Genomic DNA, 17257 nt, shown 5'->3' with positions numbered 1-17257 from the left:
CTTCTCTTCCATTGTGCACCCTGTAGGACCTAGACCCCTTGTAGGACATCCTACAAATTTGAGGGACTTCCAAGTGGTTGCTTCGGAGCTTATGATCCGTCTGCATGTGAGTGTTCCTCATGTCGAATGCATTATTACGTTTTTATATCAGAAATATGTACATAACAAAAATAGTTTTGATGTGCATAGCTTCAATGTAATCTGGCGAGTAAATGTTCGAGGATAATAATTACATTTCAATATGATTAAATGAAGGATTAGTAGGCCTAGACCTATCTGTATGTGCACATTCCGGCGGTGTATAGGCCTACCTACATTTATCATTTCAACTGCAATTTTGATCATGGACATGCCTTTGATTCTTACAATAACAAAACCAGTTCTTAAATAATTAAAAACATTTTTTAAAAACATATATATTTGTTTAATCCCTATGCTGTTGCTATCATTTGCATGCCTATTGTATATTTTATTACAAGCTTTTGTACCTCATGTAGCGAAAACCTATATTTGCAGTTGACTGATTTACTGCGTAAAGGTCAGTTTACGATCTATGGTCAAAGTGGGCCTACGAATATCTTGACTTAACTCTCTCTCTCACCACACGACAGCATCAGAGATGCTCATTAGAGATTCTGCAGGGAATCTCCATGCAATATATTGCACGGCAGGTGTGTTTCATAGACGTATTCCACTCTTACAGTTTAAACATTTGGCTTTATCTCAGATTCGTTTCCATATAGACATTTAGGCTATGATATGTTACAGTATGTATTTGTGTGGGTAAAAGAGTACATGGTGACTCGTAATCACTCTATTATATATTATGAACTGTATTTAGAGGTTTGACGTTCAAATTTACCTTTTAGAATTATTAAACACAAAATAGTGTTTTCCAAATAGAATTAACGATATTTAGATAATGCTTTGAATTGCTCCCAAAGAGATATTAAACCTACTGCAATATATATGGTACAAATAATGTGCTTAGCGTATAGGCCTACAAAATGTTTCTGTAAGCAATTAACACCTTTCACGTGATATTTTATAGAATGCATGCCACATTTTATAGAATGGATGTCACATCTGTTTTCAATATAATTTGGCTTTCGGTGCACATTTATGAAACCCTGTAGAACCTGTAGAAACCCTGTAGAACCTGTATAAACCCATTTCCATTTGACAATTTCATTTTCATAAGTCTACTTACTTTTCAATGGCCTGTAGTATTCGTACAACCCTTTCAAGCTAACCTGCAGCTCTTTATCGTGATCTGTGTATGGTATATTGGAGTCTTCCCACGTATAGGCCTATTCGTTATAAACAAATCAATAGTGTAGCCTGAAGTTGGAGCTCTGTAGATTATGTATAACTCATTCATTTATAGCTAAACCTAGCGTCCGGAATTTGAGATTAAGGGCAGGGATATACGGTTACATTTAAGTCATTTAGCAGACGCTCTTATCCAGAGTGACTTACAGTTAAGTGCATACATTTTCATACTGGCCCCCCGTGGGAAACAAACCCACAACCCTGGCGTTGCAAGCGCCATGCTCTACCAACTGAGCTACAGAGGGTGCGGTTACACCTTCTTCTGAGTGGCTTCTCTTGAGCATGCAGTCAACGGCATCTAGTTAGCCACCTCGCCACTGACCTCATGGTCTGAAGATGTACAGTATGTGACAACGTTTATTTTCACCACGTCCAATATTATTTTGAGTAAACACAATCAGCATAAAACACGTTATTGTTTTTCTTCTGACTATAATTGAATTGATTCATTGTACTTTGTGTATAGACTACGCATATAGACCCAGGACACCCACAATGCAAAAAGACACAGTTAATTGAAATAAAATATTATTGATACTGCACAGAAATGATGGAGGAAGTGTTTTTAACAGACATTCTCTCCGGACTTAAAAAATGCAAGCTGTCCCATCATACACCAGCTGCAACCTAATGTCTATTCAACTTGATTTTATAACTTGGAAGCAAGTTCCCAAAAGCCTTCCCAGACGAGTGTCAGCTTTCTATCAAATCTACATTTTAATGTAATTACTAAGAAAACTAGTTTCAACGTAGATTATATAGATACTAGAAAATGTAAATAATTATGTGGGTTTATATTTAAAGGAATTACGCACTAGCTCAAATTAAATGTTTTATTTACATAGTAACTAGCTCCAGGCTAAGATCCGTCTTTTCAGAAATTGTTTATGTTCGTTTATTATTTATTTGTTTAATTGGCTAACTTCATATCATGTACTTCAATTGGTGTGATGAATTCCCAAAAAGTAAATAAAGAATACTTTGCATTTGTACAAATGTAGCCTATATAGACATGTTTATTTTTTGAAATATAATGATTTGATAACATTCCTGCAAAAGATAAGCCATTGTGAATCTTGTCTCTTCAAAGTATTTAGAGAATATTGAGAATTTTTCTCTCCATATAATTCCAGGGAATCCATGCGAACATTCCACTCTAGAAGGTTGATTTATGGCAGGCCTTTGGCAAGGCATCTCTCTCTCTCTCTCTCTCTTGGCTGACAGAAAAACGAAAACAAGCTTGTATTAAATAGTTAAAAGAACTGGAACGCATGTAACGAAGTCACATTTATCCACAAATCCCCAAAATAAATCAACAGTTATGTTGATCATTGTGGTGATAACTCAGCGGTGCCTATTTTGAGATTTATATTAGTAATGGATTATGGTTACAGCAACATTTACTCGTCTCAGATGAGTGTCGTGTTAGACGAAAGGGCCATGTCCAGAGTATTGTGATGGGGATGAGCTAGTCTGTTTAAACCGCAGCCATAGCAGCTGCATAAAGGCGCTGAGTTGAAACAGGGGTCACGTCACCATGTTCGAGGGATAGGGGGAATAGGGCGGCTCGCTCTCACATTGACCAGAGGAGAGGAGGGTGCGTCATAAACCCGTAAATCTACTCCCTCGTCCGTCCATTCTCCCCCAGAGGAGCAGATGAACCATGTCTGTCCTGTGTGCATCTGGGACGTGTGTGTGTGTGTTTGTGTATGTTTGTGCGTGTGTGTGCGTGCGTGTGTGTCGAACTGATTCTTGAATCTATATTATTAATGAATTATTTACAAGTAAAGTTTACCATCCAAAGCGCATTATTATATATATTATAAGCACTTGAAAGCTGACAATAGGTTGCCAAAATTGTATTCCTTTACCATCACTGGATGATTAATAATTTAGGTAATTATAGGCCTACTGCAATTACTTATAAAGCACTGATAAACATTAGTGTAGCATAATATACAATTTTACCTAAGTTTCAGCCCCTGGTAACAGGCAAGTGTCAGAGTATTGTGCTATATACACTCTTAGAAAAAAACGTGCTATCTAGAATCTAAAAGGGTTCTTCAACTGTCCCATAGGAGAACCTGTTGAAGAACCCTTTTTGGTTCCAGGTGTAACCCTTTTTGATTCCAGGTAGAACCCTTTTGGTTTCCATGTAGAACCCTTTCCATAGATGGTTCTACATGGAACCCAAATGGGTTCTTTCTACCTGGAACCAAAAAGGGTTCTCCCATGGAGACAGCCGATGAACCCTTTTGGAGCCCTTTTTCTAAGAGTGTAGGACATGGATTAAAGTCAGTGGATGGACTGAATAAACTGGGCTGCCTGAATTATAAGGGGAGAGTGATTAGTTACAATAGCAAGCGAGCTACTGGTAACTTAGTGTCCTCACTAGTAAACCCAACAGAGATTTAATTAGAATATAATTTGATTAAATAGATTTCTCTGGACAATGTAACATCCGTTCTTGTCATCTCTCCAAGTCTATGCACTAGGGCTAGGCCCATCGAATCAGGTGGGAGGGGTGGTGGACTACCAGTTGCATTCACTGAGTGTTCTGTAGGCTATGCAGAACTCAGTGGTTCCAATTGCATTGTAGCAGATACAGGAATCATGAAAATATTCCATAAAAATGGATTCAGGTTTGATGCACAGTATATTGCCCCACCACCTGGAACTGTTAGGGAATAACAGGACTGTGATGATGCTCAAATTGAAAACTGCGAGTATAGGTAGGCTACTGTAGTTCTGTTTGGTGCCATTGTACTGGAATACATCGACAGTCAGAGGTACACGAAAATGGTTCACTCCTACAGACAGTGAGTGACGTGGCCATGGCTTGCTAAATAAAGCAGACAGACAGGCATCGAGGCATTCAGTTATTGTTCAATTGAACGTTAGAATGGGCAAATCGAGTGACCTAAGCGACTTTGAGCGTTGGGGTCTCGGATGGTTGAGGGGCAGCTCTCAGGGAACTGTGGGGGGATCTTGGATGGTTGGTGGCCTGGCTGTTGGGAGCTTGGGCCGGTGGCCGATAGGTCGCTGGTTCGGGTCCCTGTTTTGACTTGGTGGGAGATCTGTCGATGTGCACTTGGGCGGGGCGCTTGACCCTGGTTGCTCCTGTGGGTCGCTCTGGACGGGAGATGGTTTGATGACTGAATGTAATGTAAATGTTGAGCGGCTTCACTGCAGGTAGATTGTATGTTTTATTTTCAATTTTAAAAAATGTAATCACCAACACTGGACAATTGAGGACTGGAAAAACATTGCCTGGTCCAACGAATCGTGGTTCCTGTCAGGATTTGACGTAAGCAGCATGAGTCCATGGCCCCATCCTGACTGGGGTCAACGGTGCAGGCTGGTGGCGGTGGTGTAATGTTGTGGAGAATATTTTCCTGGCACACATTAAGTCCCTTGATACCAATTGAGCAACGTTTCTATGCCCTGAAGAACTCAGGCTGTTCTGGAGGCGAAGGGGGTCCGACCCGGTACTATAATAAACTGGCCAGTGAGTGAAAATTAAACATTATAACAGAACTACAAGAAACAGAGCCCTGCCTAACATAAGTACAAGGGGTCCCTAATGTAAACTGGATCTCTTTCCTCCATTGGAAAAGGCTATAAGACTGTCCCACTTTAGCTACTCCATGCTGTCTTACTTTAGCTAGCTATGGTTGCTAAAGCGGGACAACCCAAAAAATCAAATCAAATCAAATGTATTGGTCGCATACACAGATTTGTAGATGTTATCACAGGTGCAGCGAAATGCTTAGGTTTCTAGCTCCAACAGTGCAGTAATCAGGCAGGTCACAAGAAAGAGCCATCATACCTAAACTTAACCCTTTGAGTTGGTTCTGTTTTAACCCTGTAATCACACAGAATTACTGGGTAAAAAATGAATGGGGCAATTTCCGAAGTGAAACTATGAGATCAGTTTGGCATTAACAACTAGCAGTACAACAACAATACACACATAATCCCAAAATTTAAAAACAATAAATTAAGAAATATTAGAATAAATAATATCAGAACGAGCATTGTCAGAGTCCGGAATAAAGTGTTAAACAAATCAAAATATATTTTATATTTGAGATTCTTCAATTAGCCACCCTTTGCCTTGATGACAGCTTTGCACACTCTTGGCATTCTCTCAACCAGCTTCATGAGGTAGTCACCTGGAATGCATTTCAATTAACAGGTGTGCCTTCTTAAATGTTAATTTGAGGAATTTCTTTCCTTCTTAATGTGTTTGAGCCAATCAGTTGTGTTGTGACAAGGTAGGGGGTGTATACAGAAGATAGCCCTATTTGGTGAAAGACCAAGTCCATATTATGGCAAGAACAGCTCAAATAAGCGAAGAGAAACAACAGTCCATCATTACTTTAAGACATGAAGGTCAGTCAATACGGAACACTTCAAGAACTTTGAAAGTCTCTTCAAGTGCAGTCGCAAAAACCATCAATCGCTATGATAAAACTGGCTCTCATGAGGACCACCACAGGAATGGAAGACCCAGAGTTACCTCTGCTGCAGAGGATAAGTTCATTAGAGTTACCAGCCTCAGAAATTGCAGCCCAAATAAATGCTTCACAGAGTTCAAGTAACAGACACATCTCAACATCAACTCTTCAGAGGAGACTGTGTGAATCAGGCCTTCATGGTCGAATTGCTGTAAAGAAACCACTACTAAAGGACACCAATAAAGAGAAGAAACTTGCTTGGGCCAAGAAACATGAGCAATGGACATTAGACCGGTGGAAATGTGTCCTTTGGTCTGGAGTCCAACCGGAGTGTCTTTGTGAGACGCGGTGTGGGTGAACGGATGATCTCCGCATGTGTATTTCCCACTGTAAAGCATGGAGGAGGAGGTGTTATGGTGTGGGGGTGCTTTGCTGGTGACACTGTCAGTGATTTATTTAGAATTCAAGTCACACTTAACCAGCATGGCTACCACAGCATTCTGCAGCGATACGACATTCCATCTGGTTTGGGCTTAATGGGACTATCATTTGTTTTCAACAGGACAATGACACAACACACCTCCAGGCTATGTAAGGGCTATTTTACCAAGAAGGAGAGTGATGGAGTGCTGCATCAGATGACCTGGCCTCAACAATCCCCCGACCTCAACCAAATTGAGATGGTTTGGGATGAGTTGGACCGCAGAGTGAAGAAAAAGCAGCCAACAAGTGCTCAGCATATGTGGGAACTCCTTCAAGACTCTTGGAAAAGCATTCCAGGTGAAGCTGGTTGAGAGAATGCCAAGACTGTGCAAAGCTGTCATCAAGGCAAAGGGTGGCTATTTGAAGAATCTCAAATATAAAATGTATATGAATGAGTAGGTGTTATAAAACCTTTGACCGGTAGTGTATATATATACATTATATATATAAATGGTGTGTGTAGACAGTATGGACAGTATATGAATAGAAAAGGTGTGTACAGCAGTAGTTATATAGGATGAGCCATGACTACAGTACATACATATAAAGTGGGTAAAACACTGTGTAAACATTGTTAAAGTGACCAGTCTCTAAGGTGCAGGGCAGAGTACAGGGCGGTAGTCGTCTAGTCTCTAAGGTGCAGGGCAGAGTACAGGGCGGTAGTCGGCTAGTCTCTAAGGTGCAGGGCAGAGTACAGGGCGGTAGTCGTCTAGTCTCTAAGGTGCAGGGCAGAGTACAGGGCGGTAGTCGGCTAGTCTCTAAGGTGCAGGGCAGAGTACAGGGCGGTAGTCGTCTAGTCTCTAAGGTGCAGGGCAGAGTACAGGGCGGTAGTCGGCTAGTCTCTAAGGTGCAGGGCAGAGTACAGGGCGGTAGTCGTCTAGTCTCTAAGGTGCAGGGCAGAGTACAGGGCGGTAGTCGGCTAGTCTCTAAGGTGCAGGGCAGAGTACAGGGCGGTAGTCGGCTAGTCTCTAAGGTGCAGGGCAGAGTACAGGGCGGTAGTCGGCTAGTCTCTAAGGTGCAGGGCAGAGTACAGGGCGGTAGTCGACTAGTGTCTAAGGTCCCGGGCAGAGTACCAGGTGGTGGTCGGCTAGTGATAGCTGTTCAGCAATCTGATGGCCTGGAAATAGAAGCTTTTTTTCATTCTCTGTCACAGTTTTCAAAAATCAAATCAAATCAAAATCAAATGTATTGGTCACATACACATGGTTAGCAGATGTTATTGCAAGTGTAGCGAAATGCTTGTGCTTCTAGTTCCAACAGTGCAGCAATATCTAGCAAGTAATATCTAACAGTTCCACAACAAATACCTAATACACACAAATCTAAGTAAAGGAATTTAATAAGAATATATAAATATATGGATGAGCAATGTCATTGTCAGAGCGGCATAGGCTAAGATGCAATAGATAATATAGAATACAGTATATACAGTGGGGAAAAAAGTATTTAGTCAGCCACCAATTGTGCAAGTTCTCCCACTTAAAAAGATGAGAGAGGCCTGTACTTTTCATCATAGGTACATGTCAACTATGACAGACAAATTGAGAATTTTTTTTCCAGAAAATCACATTGTAGGATTTTTAATGAATTTATTTGCAAATTATGGTGGAAAATAAATATTTGGTCACCTACAAACAAGCAAGATTTCTGGCTCTCACAGACCTGTAACTTCTTCTTTAAGAGGCTCCTCTGTCCTCCACTCGTTACCTGTATTAATGGCACCTGTTTGAACTTGTTATCAGTATAAAATACACCTGTCCACAACCTCAAACAGTCACACTCCAAACTCCACTATGGCCAAGACCAAAGAGCTGTCAAAGGACACCAGAAACAAAATTGTAGACCTGCACCAGGCTGGGAAGACTGAATCTGCAATAGATAAGCAGCTTGGTTTGAAGAAATCGACTGTGGGAGCAATTATAAGGAAATGGAAGACATACAAGACCACTGATAATCTCCCTCGATCTGGGGCTCCACGCAAGATCTCACCCCGTGGGGTCAAAATGATCACAAGAACAGTGAGCAAAAATCCCAGAACCACACGGGGGGACCTAGTGAATGACCTGCAGAGAGCTGGGACCAAAGTAACAAAGCCTACCATCAGTAACACACTACGCCGCCAGGGACTCAAATCTTGCAGTGCCAGACGTGTCACCCTGCTTAAGCCAGTACATGTCCAGACCCGTCTGAAGTTTGCTAGAATGCATTTGGATGATCCAGAAGAGGATTGGGAGAATGTCATATGGTCAGATGAAACCAAAATAGAACTTTTTGGTAAAAACTCAACTTTGAGTGAAAACCTCCTTCCATCAGCAAGGGCATTGAAGATGAAACGTGGCTGGGTCTTTCAGCATGACAATGATCCCAAACACACCGCCCGGGCAATGAAGGAGTGGCTTCGTAAGAAGCATTTCAAGGTCCTGGAGTGGCCTAGCCAGTCTCCAGATCTCAACCCCATAGAAAATCTTTGGAGGGAGTTGAAAGTCCGTGTTGCCCAGCGACAGCCCCAAAACATCACTGCTCTAGAGGAGATCTGCATGGAGGAATGGGCCAAAATACCAGCAACAGTATGTGAAAACCTTGTGAAGACTTACAGAAAACGTTTGACCTGTGTCATTGCCAACAAAGGGTATATAACAAAGTATTGAGAAACTTTTGTTATTGACCAAATACTTATTTTCCACCATAATTTGCAAATAAATTCATAAAAAATCCTACAATGTGATTTTCTGTGTACCTATGATGAAAATTACAGGCCTCTCTCATCTTTTTAAGTGGGAGAACTTGCACAATTGGTGGCTGACTAAATACTTTTTTCCCCCACTGTACATATGAGATGGGTAATGCAAGATATGTAAACATTATTAAAGTGGCATTATTAAAGTGACTAGTGTTCCATTTATTAAAGTGGCCAGTGATTTTCAAGTCTGTATGTATGCAGCAGCCTCTCTGTGCTAGTGATGGCTGTTTAACAGTCTGATGACCTTGAGATATACGCTTTTTTTCAGTCTCTCGGTCCCAGCTTTGATGCACCTGTACTGACCTCGCCTTCTGGATGATAGCGGGGTGGTAATTGTCCTTGATTATCTTTCTGGCCTTCCTGTGACATCGGGTGCTGTAGGTGTCCTGATGGGCAGGTAGTTTGCCCCTGGTGATGCGTTGTACAGACCGCACCACCCTCTGGAGAGCCCTGCAGTTGTGGGCGGTGCAGTTGCCATACCATGCGGTGATACAGCCCGACAGGATGCTCTCAATTGTGCATCTGTAAAAGTTTGTGAGGGTTTTAGGTGACCGGCCAAATTTCTTCAGCCTCCTGAGGATGAAGAGATGCTGTTGCGCCTTCTTTACCACACTGTCTGTGTGGGTAGACCATTTCAGTTTGTCAGTGATATGTACACCGAGGAACTTCCACCTTCTCCACTGCTGTCCCGTCGATGTGGATAGGGGGGTACTCCCTCTGCTGTTTCCTGAAGTCCACGATCATCTCCTTTGTTTTGTTGACGTTGAGTGAGAGTTTATTTTCCTGACACCACACTCCGAGAGCTCTCACCTCCTCCCTGTAGGCTGTCTCATCGTTGTTGGTAATCAAGCCTACTACTGTTGTGTCGTCTGCAAACTTGATGATTGAGTTGGAGGCGTGCATGGCTACGCAGTCATTGGTGAACAGGGAGTACAGGAGTGGGCTGAGCAGACACGCTTGTGGGGCCCCAGTGTTGAGGATCAGCGAAGTGGAGATGTTTCCTACCTTCACCACCTGGGGGCGGCTCGTCATGAAGTCCAGGACACAATTGCACAGGGCGGGGTTGAGACCCAGGGCCTCAAGCTTAATGATGAGCTTGGAGGGTACTATGGTGATGAATGCTGAGCTATAGTCAATTTACAGCATTCTTACATAGGTATTCCTCTTGTCCAGATGGGATAGGGCAGTGTGCAGTGTGATGGCAATTGCATCGTCTGTGGACCTATTGGGGCGGTAAGCAAATTGAAGTGGGTCTAGGGTGACAGGTAAGGTGGAGGTGATATGATCCTTGACTAGTCTCTCAAAGCACTTCATGATGACAGAAGTGAGTGCTACGGGGCGATAGTCATTTAGCTCAGTTACCTTTTCATTCTTGGGTACAGGAACAATGGTGGCCATCTTGAAGCATATGGGGACAGCAGACTCAGATAGGGAGAGATTGAAAATGTCCGTAAACACACCAGCCAGCTGGTCTGCGCATGCTCTGAGGATGCGGCTAGGAATGCCGTCTGGGTTAACACGTTTAAATGTCGTTGATGCACCTGTACTGTTTCCGTCTGCTAGATGGTAGCAGGCTGAACAGGCTGTGGCTCGGTGGCTGAGGTCCTTGATGATCTTCTTGGCTTTCCTATGACATCTGTAGATGTCCTGGAGAGCAGGCAGTGTGCCCCCGGTGATGCATTGGGTTGACCACACCACCCTCTGGAGAGCCATGTGGTTGCGGACGGTGCAGTTGCCGTACCAGGCGATGACAGAATGCTCTCGATGGTGCATCTGTAGAAGTTCGTGAGGGTCTTAAAATGACTGAATTACAAAATGTAAATATAATACCGGCAACATTTTTTATTTATTTTGATGCACCAGTACATAGTATGCACATTTACATCACAACTTGGCACAGTGCATTATTTATGACAGTTTTATAACCTTAACATCAAAACAGAAAAAAAGCTATGTCACTGATCTTGCCGTGTGCTTCGCGGGGTGAGCTTCCCGTTTGACGCTTGCTCTGTCCCCCTCTAAGATGTCACACCAATGAAGTGATGTGATGTTGATCATGTGGATTCTCTGCGAGGGCTTAGTAACAATAGTTTTGATTTTCCCTCGTCAGAAATAAGAAATAAATGTGTCAGGATTAAGCGATTCCAGTTTATATGATGTCCCACTTTTTGCATTACCGTCTTCTGTAACCCCTTTCGACATCTATCAAACATATTATCCCAACACATGATACATTTCTGAAATCCTCAAGATAATAATATAACAACAAAGTGTGAATTGAATTGTCATTGTGGTACAATTAGGACTGTAATAATGGTGTCCCAGTTGATCTAACCTGCTGTCCCAGTTGACCAAAAAAATGTATGGTTTTGGCTCAGTGTACACAAATGGGTGTGTCATGCCTCATGTGAATATGATATCAACATTTGTCCTTTTTGTGTGATTAGGAAACATCTTGATGATTTAAGAAATAAATCATTTGTTGGGCTAATACTTTACGTTGGATAGATGATGAAAAAAAATAAAAAAATAAAAAAATACTGAAATGCAAAAAGTGTCCCACTTTTTCTGAATTCACCCTATATTGTGTATTTATCACGTGTTTTGAGAAATGGGACATAACGATTTTTCAGTTATATTCAATAGAAACGTATTGGAAGAGCAGAGAATCAATACAAAAATAAGTGTGCGTAAAATAGGACTTCAGTCCGTGCTACAGTTTGGGCAAAAGTTACAGGTCATTATCAGGGTCTGGCGCATATCCAAGGGCAGGATGTTATTGCAATAATATTTCACTCCCAGCACTCCTCTGAATGGACTGGATGTTCAGTTTGTGTTATAGACCCAAGAGAGAGATATACAAATGAAAAGTAACTGAAAGGTAATGTTTTATGTCTATTGGACACAAACCAACATGTTCATTTCCCAAAATTTCACGTTGGCCAAGACAAAATAGCCCGTTAATGGGTTATTACTATAAGAGTTGTTATGAGAGTTGCAGCCAATATAGCTATGGTGCAGGGGTGGACTGGGACCAGAAATCGGCCCTGGCATTTGTAAAACACAGGCCCATTTTGTTCCTTGCGGTACCCACACCGGCCCATTTTTTTCATTGCGGCCCCCAATATTAATCAGATAATGAGAAAAACCCCAAGTTAGACAGGCCCACTAGGCTAAAAATGGACCAGCCTAGGGTTGAATGGCGGGAACCCGGTTACCGAGATTTACTGCCCAAAACCACTCCCTTTTCCCGGGATAAATAATTGCGAGAAACCGGTAAATTATGTGAAATGGAACCGTTAAATGATATGCGAAGTCTAAATCAGGATTCTCTACGGCCTCTTTGGTCACTGCAGGATGAATCGTCTACGCTCAGGGTGGGGACCGACAGCCCATCTCAGTATGTAGACCTATCATCTCATCATGGTAACTTTTTTTCTTGTGACAGGTAGACCTCCATTTGCTGCAGCATAGCCTATGCTACAGTAATATAATGACAGAATACACGTCTAATTTACACATCTTCATCTGACTTTCGGGGTCACCTTATTTTTTTATTGTAAAGATGATTTCACACAGTCTTTCTCTCTCTATCAATTCCATTCAAATTGCATCCAAAATAGATAACCCTGTTCAGGTTTGAAATATAGGCCTACAGTGCATTCGGAAAGTATTCAGACCCCTTGACTTTTTCCAAATTTTGTTACATTACAGCCTTATTCTAAAATTGATTAAATTGTGTTTTTTTCTCTCATTAATCTACACACAATACCCCATAATGACAAAGCAAAAACAGGTTTTTAGACATTTTAGTAAAAATAAAAAAAATTAAACACCGGAAATATCACATTTACATAAGTATTCAGACACTTTACTCAGTACTTTGTTGAAGCACCTTTGGCAGCGATTACAGCCTTGAGTCTTCTTGGGTATGACGCTACAAGCTTGGCACACGTGTATTTGTGGAGTTTCTCCCATTCTTCTCTGCAGATCCTCTCAAGCTGCACAGCTATTTTCAGGTTTCTCCATGTTCAAGCGGGTTCATGTCAGGGCTCTGGCTGGGCCACTCAAGAACATTCAGAGACTTGTTCCGAAGCCACTCCTGCGTTGTCTTGGCTGTGTGCTTAGGGTCGTTGTCCTGTTGGATGGTGAACCTTCATCCCAGTCTGAGGTCCTGAGCGCTCTGGAGCAGGTTTTCATCAAGGATCTCTCTGTACTTTGCTCCGTTCATCTTTCCCTCGATCCTGACTAATCTCCCAGTCCCTGCCACTGAAAAACATCCCCACAGCATGATGCTGCCACCACCATGCTTCACCGTAGGTATGGTGCCAGGTTTCCTCCAGACGTGACGCTTGGCATTCAGGCCAAAGAGTTCAATCTTGGTTTCATCAGACTAGAGAATCTTGTTTCTCATGGACTGAGAGTTCTTTAGGTGCCTTTTGGCAAACTCCAAGCGGGCTGTCATGTGCCTTTTACTCAGGAGTGGCTTCCGTCTGGCCACTTTACCATAAAGGCCTGATTGGTGGAGTGCTGCAGAGATGATTGTCCTTCTGGAAGGTTCTCCCATCTCCACAGAGGAACTCTGGATCTCTGTCAGAGTGACCATTGGGTTCTTGGTCACCTCCCTGACCAAGGCCCTTCTCCCCCGATTGCTCAGTTTGGCCGGGAGGCCAGCTCTAGGAAGAGTCTTGGTGGTTCCAAACAACTTCCATTTAAGAATGATTGAGGCCACTGTGTTCTTGGGGACCTTCAATGCTGCATAAATGTTTTGGTACCCTTCCCCAGATCTGTGCCTCGACACAATCCTGTCTCGGAGCTCTAAGGACAATTCCTTCGACCTCATGGCTTGGTTTTTGCTCTGACATGCACTGTCAACTGTGGGACCTTATATAGACAGGTGTGTACCTTTCCAAATCATGTCCAATCAATTTAATGTACCACAGGTGGACTCCAATCAAGTTGTAGAAACATCTCAAGGATGATCAATGGAAACAGGATGCACCTGAGCTCAATTTCGAGTCTCATAGCAAAGGGTCTGAATACGTATGTAAATAAGGTATTTCTGTTTTTTATTTTTTATAAATTTGCAAACATTTCCAAAATCCTGTTTTCGCTTTGTCATTATGGGGTATTGTGTGCAGATTGATGAGGGGAAAAATACAATTTAATCCATTTAAGAATAAGGCTGTAACTTAACAAAATGTGGAAAAAGTCAAGGGGTCTGAATACTTTCCGAATGCACTGTATATATAGATGTCCTAGCCTACCTCTTTCAGGTAATACATTCAATGCAGGATTAGCCTTATATTTAGCTAATTAATGATGGGTTATGAATAATAAGCCTCTAACTTATTGCCTCTGTCTCTTGTGCAATATGCACGCAACTGTGCTCCGCTGGCCTCTCTGTAAAATAGGCTCCTTAGCTCTTGGAGTCCCATGCAGGAAAAGATAGACTAGAATAGCTGGACATTCTTTTTTTTGCATTTCTTATACCAATAGACTGTTCAAAGAGGGACACAAGCTCTTGTTTGCTGAATGTTAAATAAAGCAGCCAATAGAACTCACAGGTAGTTTGAAAGAAGAGCGAACGTGCGATGGTGGTAGGCTATAACAGTTATTTATTCAGACCCATAACCATTCAATCCTCATGAAGAGAAGTGAAAGCCTTCTGCATCTCATTCTAGTCCGATATTATTCAAGGATGTCATTAGAATGATGAAAACTTCTTTCATTTAACTGTTGAAAGCGAGGAAGGAATGAAGGAATTCCCTGTCTTAGGTCAGTTAGGATCACCACTTTATTTTAAGAATGTGAAATGTCAGAATACAGAGAGAATTAGAGAGAATTATTTATTTCAGCTTTTATTTATTTCATCACATTCCCAGTGGGTCAGAGGTTTACATACACTCAATTAGTATTTGGTAGCATTGCCTTTAAATTGTTTTACTTGGGTCAAACGTTTCGGCTAGCCTTCCACAAGCTTCCACAATAAGTTGGGTGAATTTTGGCCCATTCCTCCTGACAGAGCTGGTGTAACTGAGTCATGTTTGTAGGCCTCCTTGCTCGCACATGCTTTTTCAGTTCTGCCCACAAATGTTCTATAGGATTGAGGTCAGGGCTTTGTGATGGCCACTCCAATACCTTGACTTTGTTGTCCTTAAGCCATTTTGCCACAACTTTGGAAGGATGTTTGGGGTATTGTCCATTTGCGACCAAGCTTTAACTTCCTGACTGATGCCATCTATTTTGTGAAGTGCACCAGTCCCTCCTGCAGCAAAGCACCCCCACAGCATGATGCTGCCACCCCCGTGCTTCACGGTTGGGATGGTGTTCTTCGGCTTGCAAGCAACCCCCTTTTTCCTCCAAACATAACGATGGTCATTATGGCCAAACAGTTATATTTTTGTTTCATCAGACCAGAGGACATTTCTCCAAAAAGTAAGATCTTTGTCCCCATGTGCAGTTGCAAACCGTAGTCTGGCTTTTTTATGGCGGTTTTGGAGCAGTGGCTTCTTCCTTGCTGAGCGGCCTTTCAGGTTATGTCGATATAGGACTTGTTTTACTGTGGATATAGATACTTTTGTACCTGTTTCCCCCAGCATCTTCACAAGGTCCTTTGCTGTTGTTCTGGGATTTATTTGCACTTTTCGCACCAAAGTACGTTCATCTCTAGGAGATAGAACGCGTCTCCTTCCTGAGCGGTATGACGGCTGCATGGTCCCATAGTGTTTGTACTTGCGTACTATTGTTTGTACAGATGAACGTGGTACCTTCATGCATTTGGAAATTGCTCCCAAGGATGAACCAGACTTGTGGAGCTCTACAATTTTTGTTCTGAGGTCTTGGTTAATTTTTTTTTATTTTCCCATGATGTCAAGCAAAGAGGCACTGAGTTTGAAGGTAGGCCTTGAAATACATCCACAGGTACACCTCCAATTGACTCAAATGATGTCAATTAGCCTATCAGAAGCTTCTAAAGCCATGACATAATTTTCTGGAAATTTGTGGAGTGGTTGAAAAAAGTGTAATGTAAACTTCAGACTTCAACTGTATGGAGTAAAAAGTAAATTATTTTATTTAGGAATGTAGTGAAGTAAAGGTAAAAGTTGTCAAAATATAAATAGTAAAGTAAAGTACAGATACCCCAAGAAACTACTTAAGTAGTACTTTAAAGTATTTTTACTTAAGTACTTTACACCACTGTAAAATATTCAACCCTAGACCAGCCCGATGGCCAGTCCCCGCCTGCTACAGTGTATTGCAGAAGGAAATGGCTTATGTGCATATATTTCAAGACTATAACACATGCTTTTGCGAGGAAAGGAAATTGTCAGTGTGTTTTCCTTTTCCTCACTTATGAAGTGTTCTTGTGAAGTGTTCTTATGAAGTGCTGAGTGCAGAAGCAAAGTCTCCCTTTCTTTCATTTCACTCTGCGTTGTTTACAGCAATATGGCACCGGGCCATAAATCTCCCGCCTGAGCCGCGGAGACAGGGCCATTTGTATGCACCGTTTTAACTGACAACATCCTCTGCCCATTAACTTCGTTCCCCATGCTCTCTGTCTCCTCTTATTTGCCCGAATCGAGCTCTGTCCGTCGAAAACACATTCGCAGATCCATGGCATGGATGGTTTTCCTTGAAAAGAGCAGTGTAGAAAACAGTGTTTTTGAAACAAAGGGGTTAGGAAAATTATTTTAGCTGCAAGTGGAATTTGGTGTAGGTCTACATGCAAAAACGAAAAATCCCAATGAGTGGAAATGCTATTGTTGTGCGTTTGGTATATATTTTCTGTAAATATCGCCCATCTTTACAAAAATCTACATATTCTGCCTGTTTTCATATAGGCTATGGGATAAATATTTTATACAAGTATTTTTTATCGATGTTTTCATCTGCTGTTTGTGTCAGCCACCAAACCAAGAGAGTGCAATAGAGGCTGCTGCCCTGTGTACATAGACATGGCATCACTGGTCACTTTAATAATGGAACACTAGTCACTTTAATAATGTTTACATACTGTTTTACTCATTTCATATGTATATACTGTATTCTACTGTATCTTAGTCAATGCCACTCGGACATTGCTCGTCCTAATATTGATATATTTCTTCATTCCATTCTTTTACTTTTAGATTTGTGTGTATTGTTGTGAATTGTTAGATACTACTGCACTGTTTGAGCTATGAACACAAGCATTTATCTTCACCCGCAATAACATCTGCTATATATGTGTATGTGACCA

Source organism: Coregonus lavaretus (genome assembly GCF_964263955.1).
Source record: "Coregonus lavaretus genome assembly, chromosome: 20".
NCBI classification, from domain to species: Eukaryota; Metazoa; Chordata; class Actinopteri; order Salmoniformes; family Salmonidae; genus Coregonus; species Coregonus lavaretus.
Note: the sequence above shows the minus strand (reverse complement) of the source record.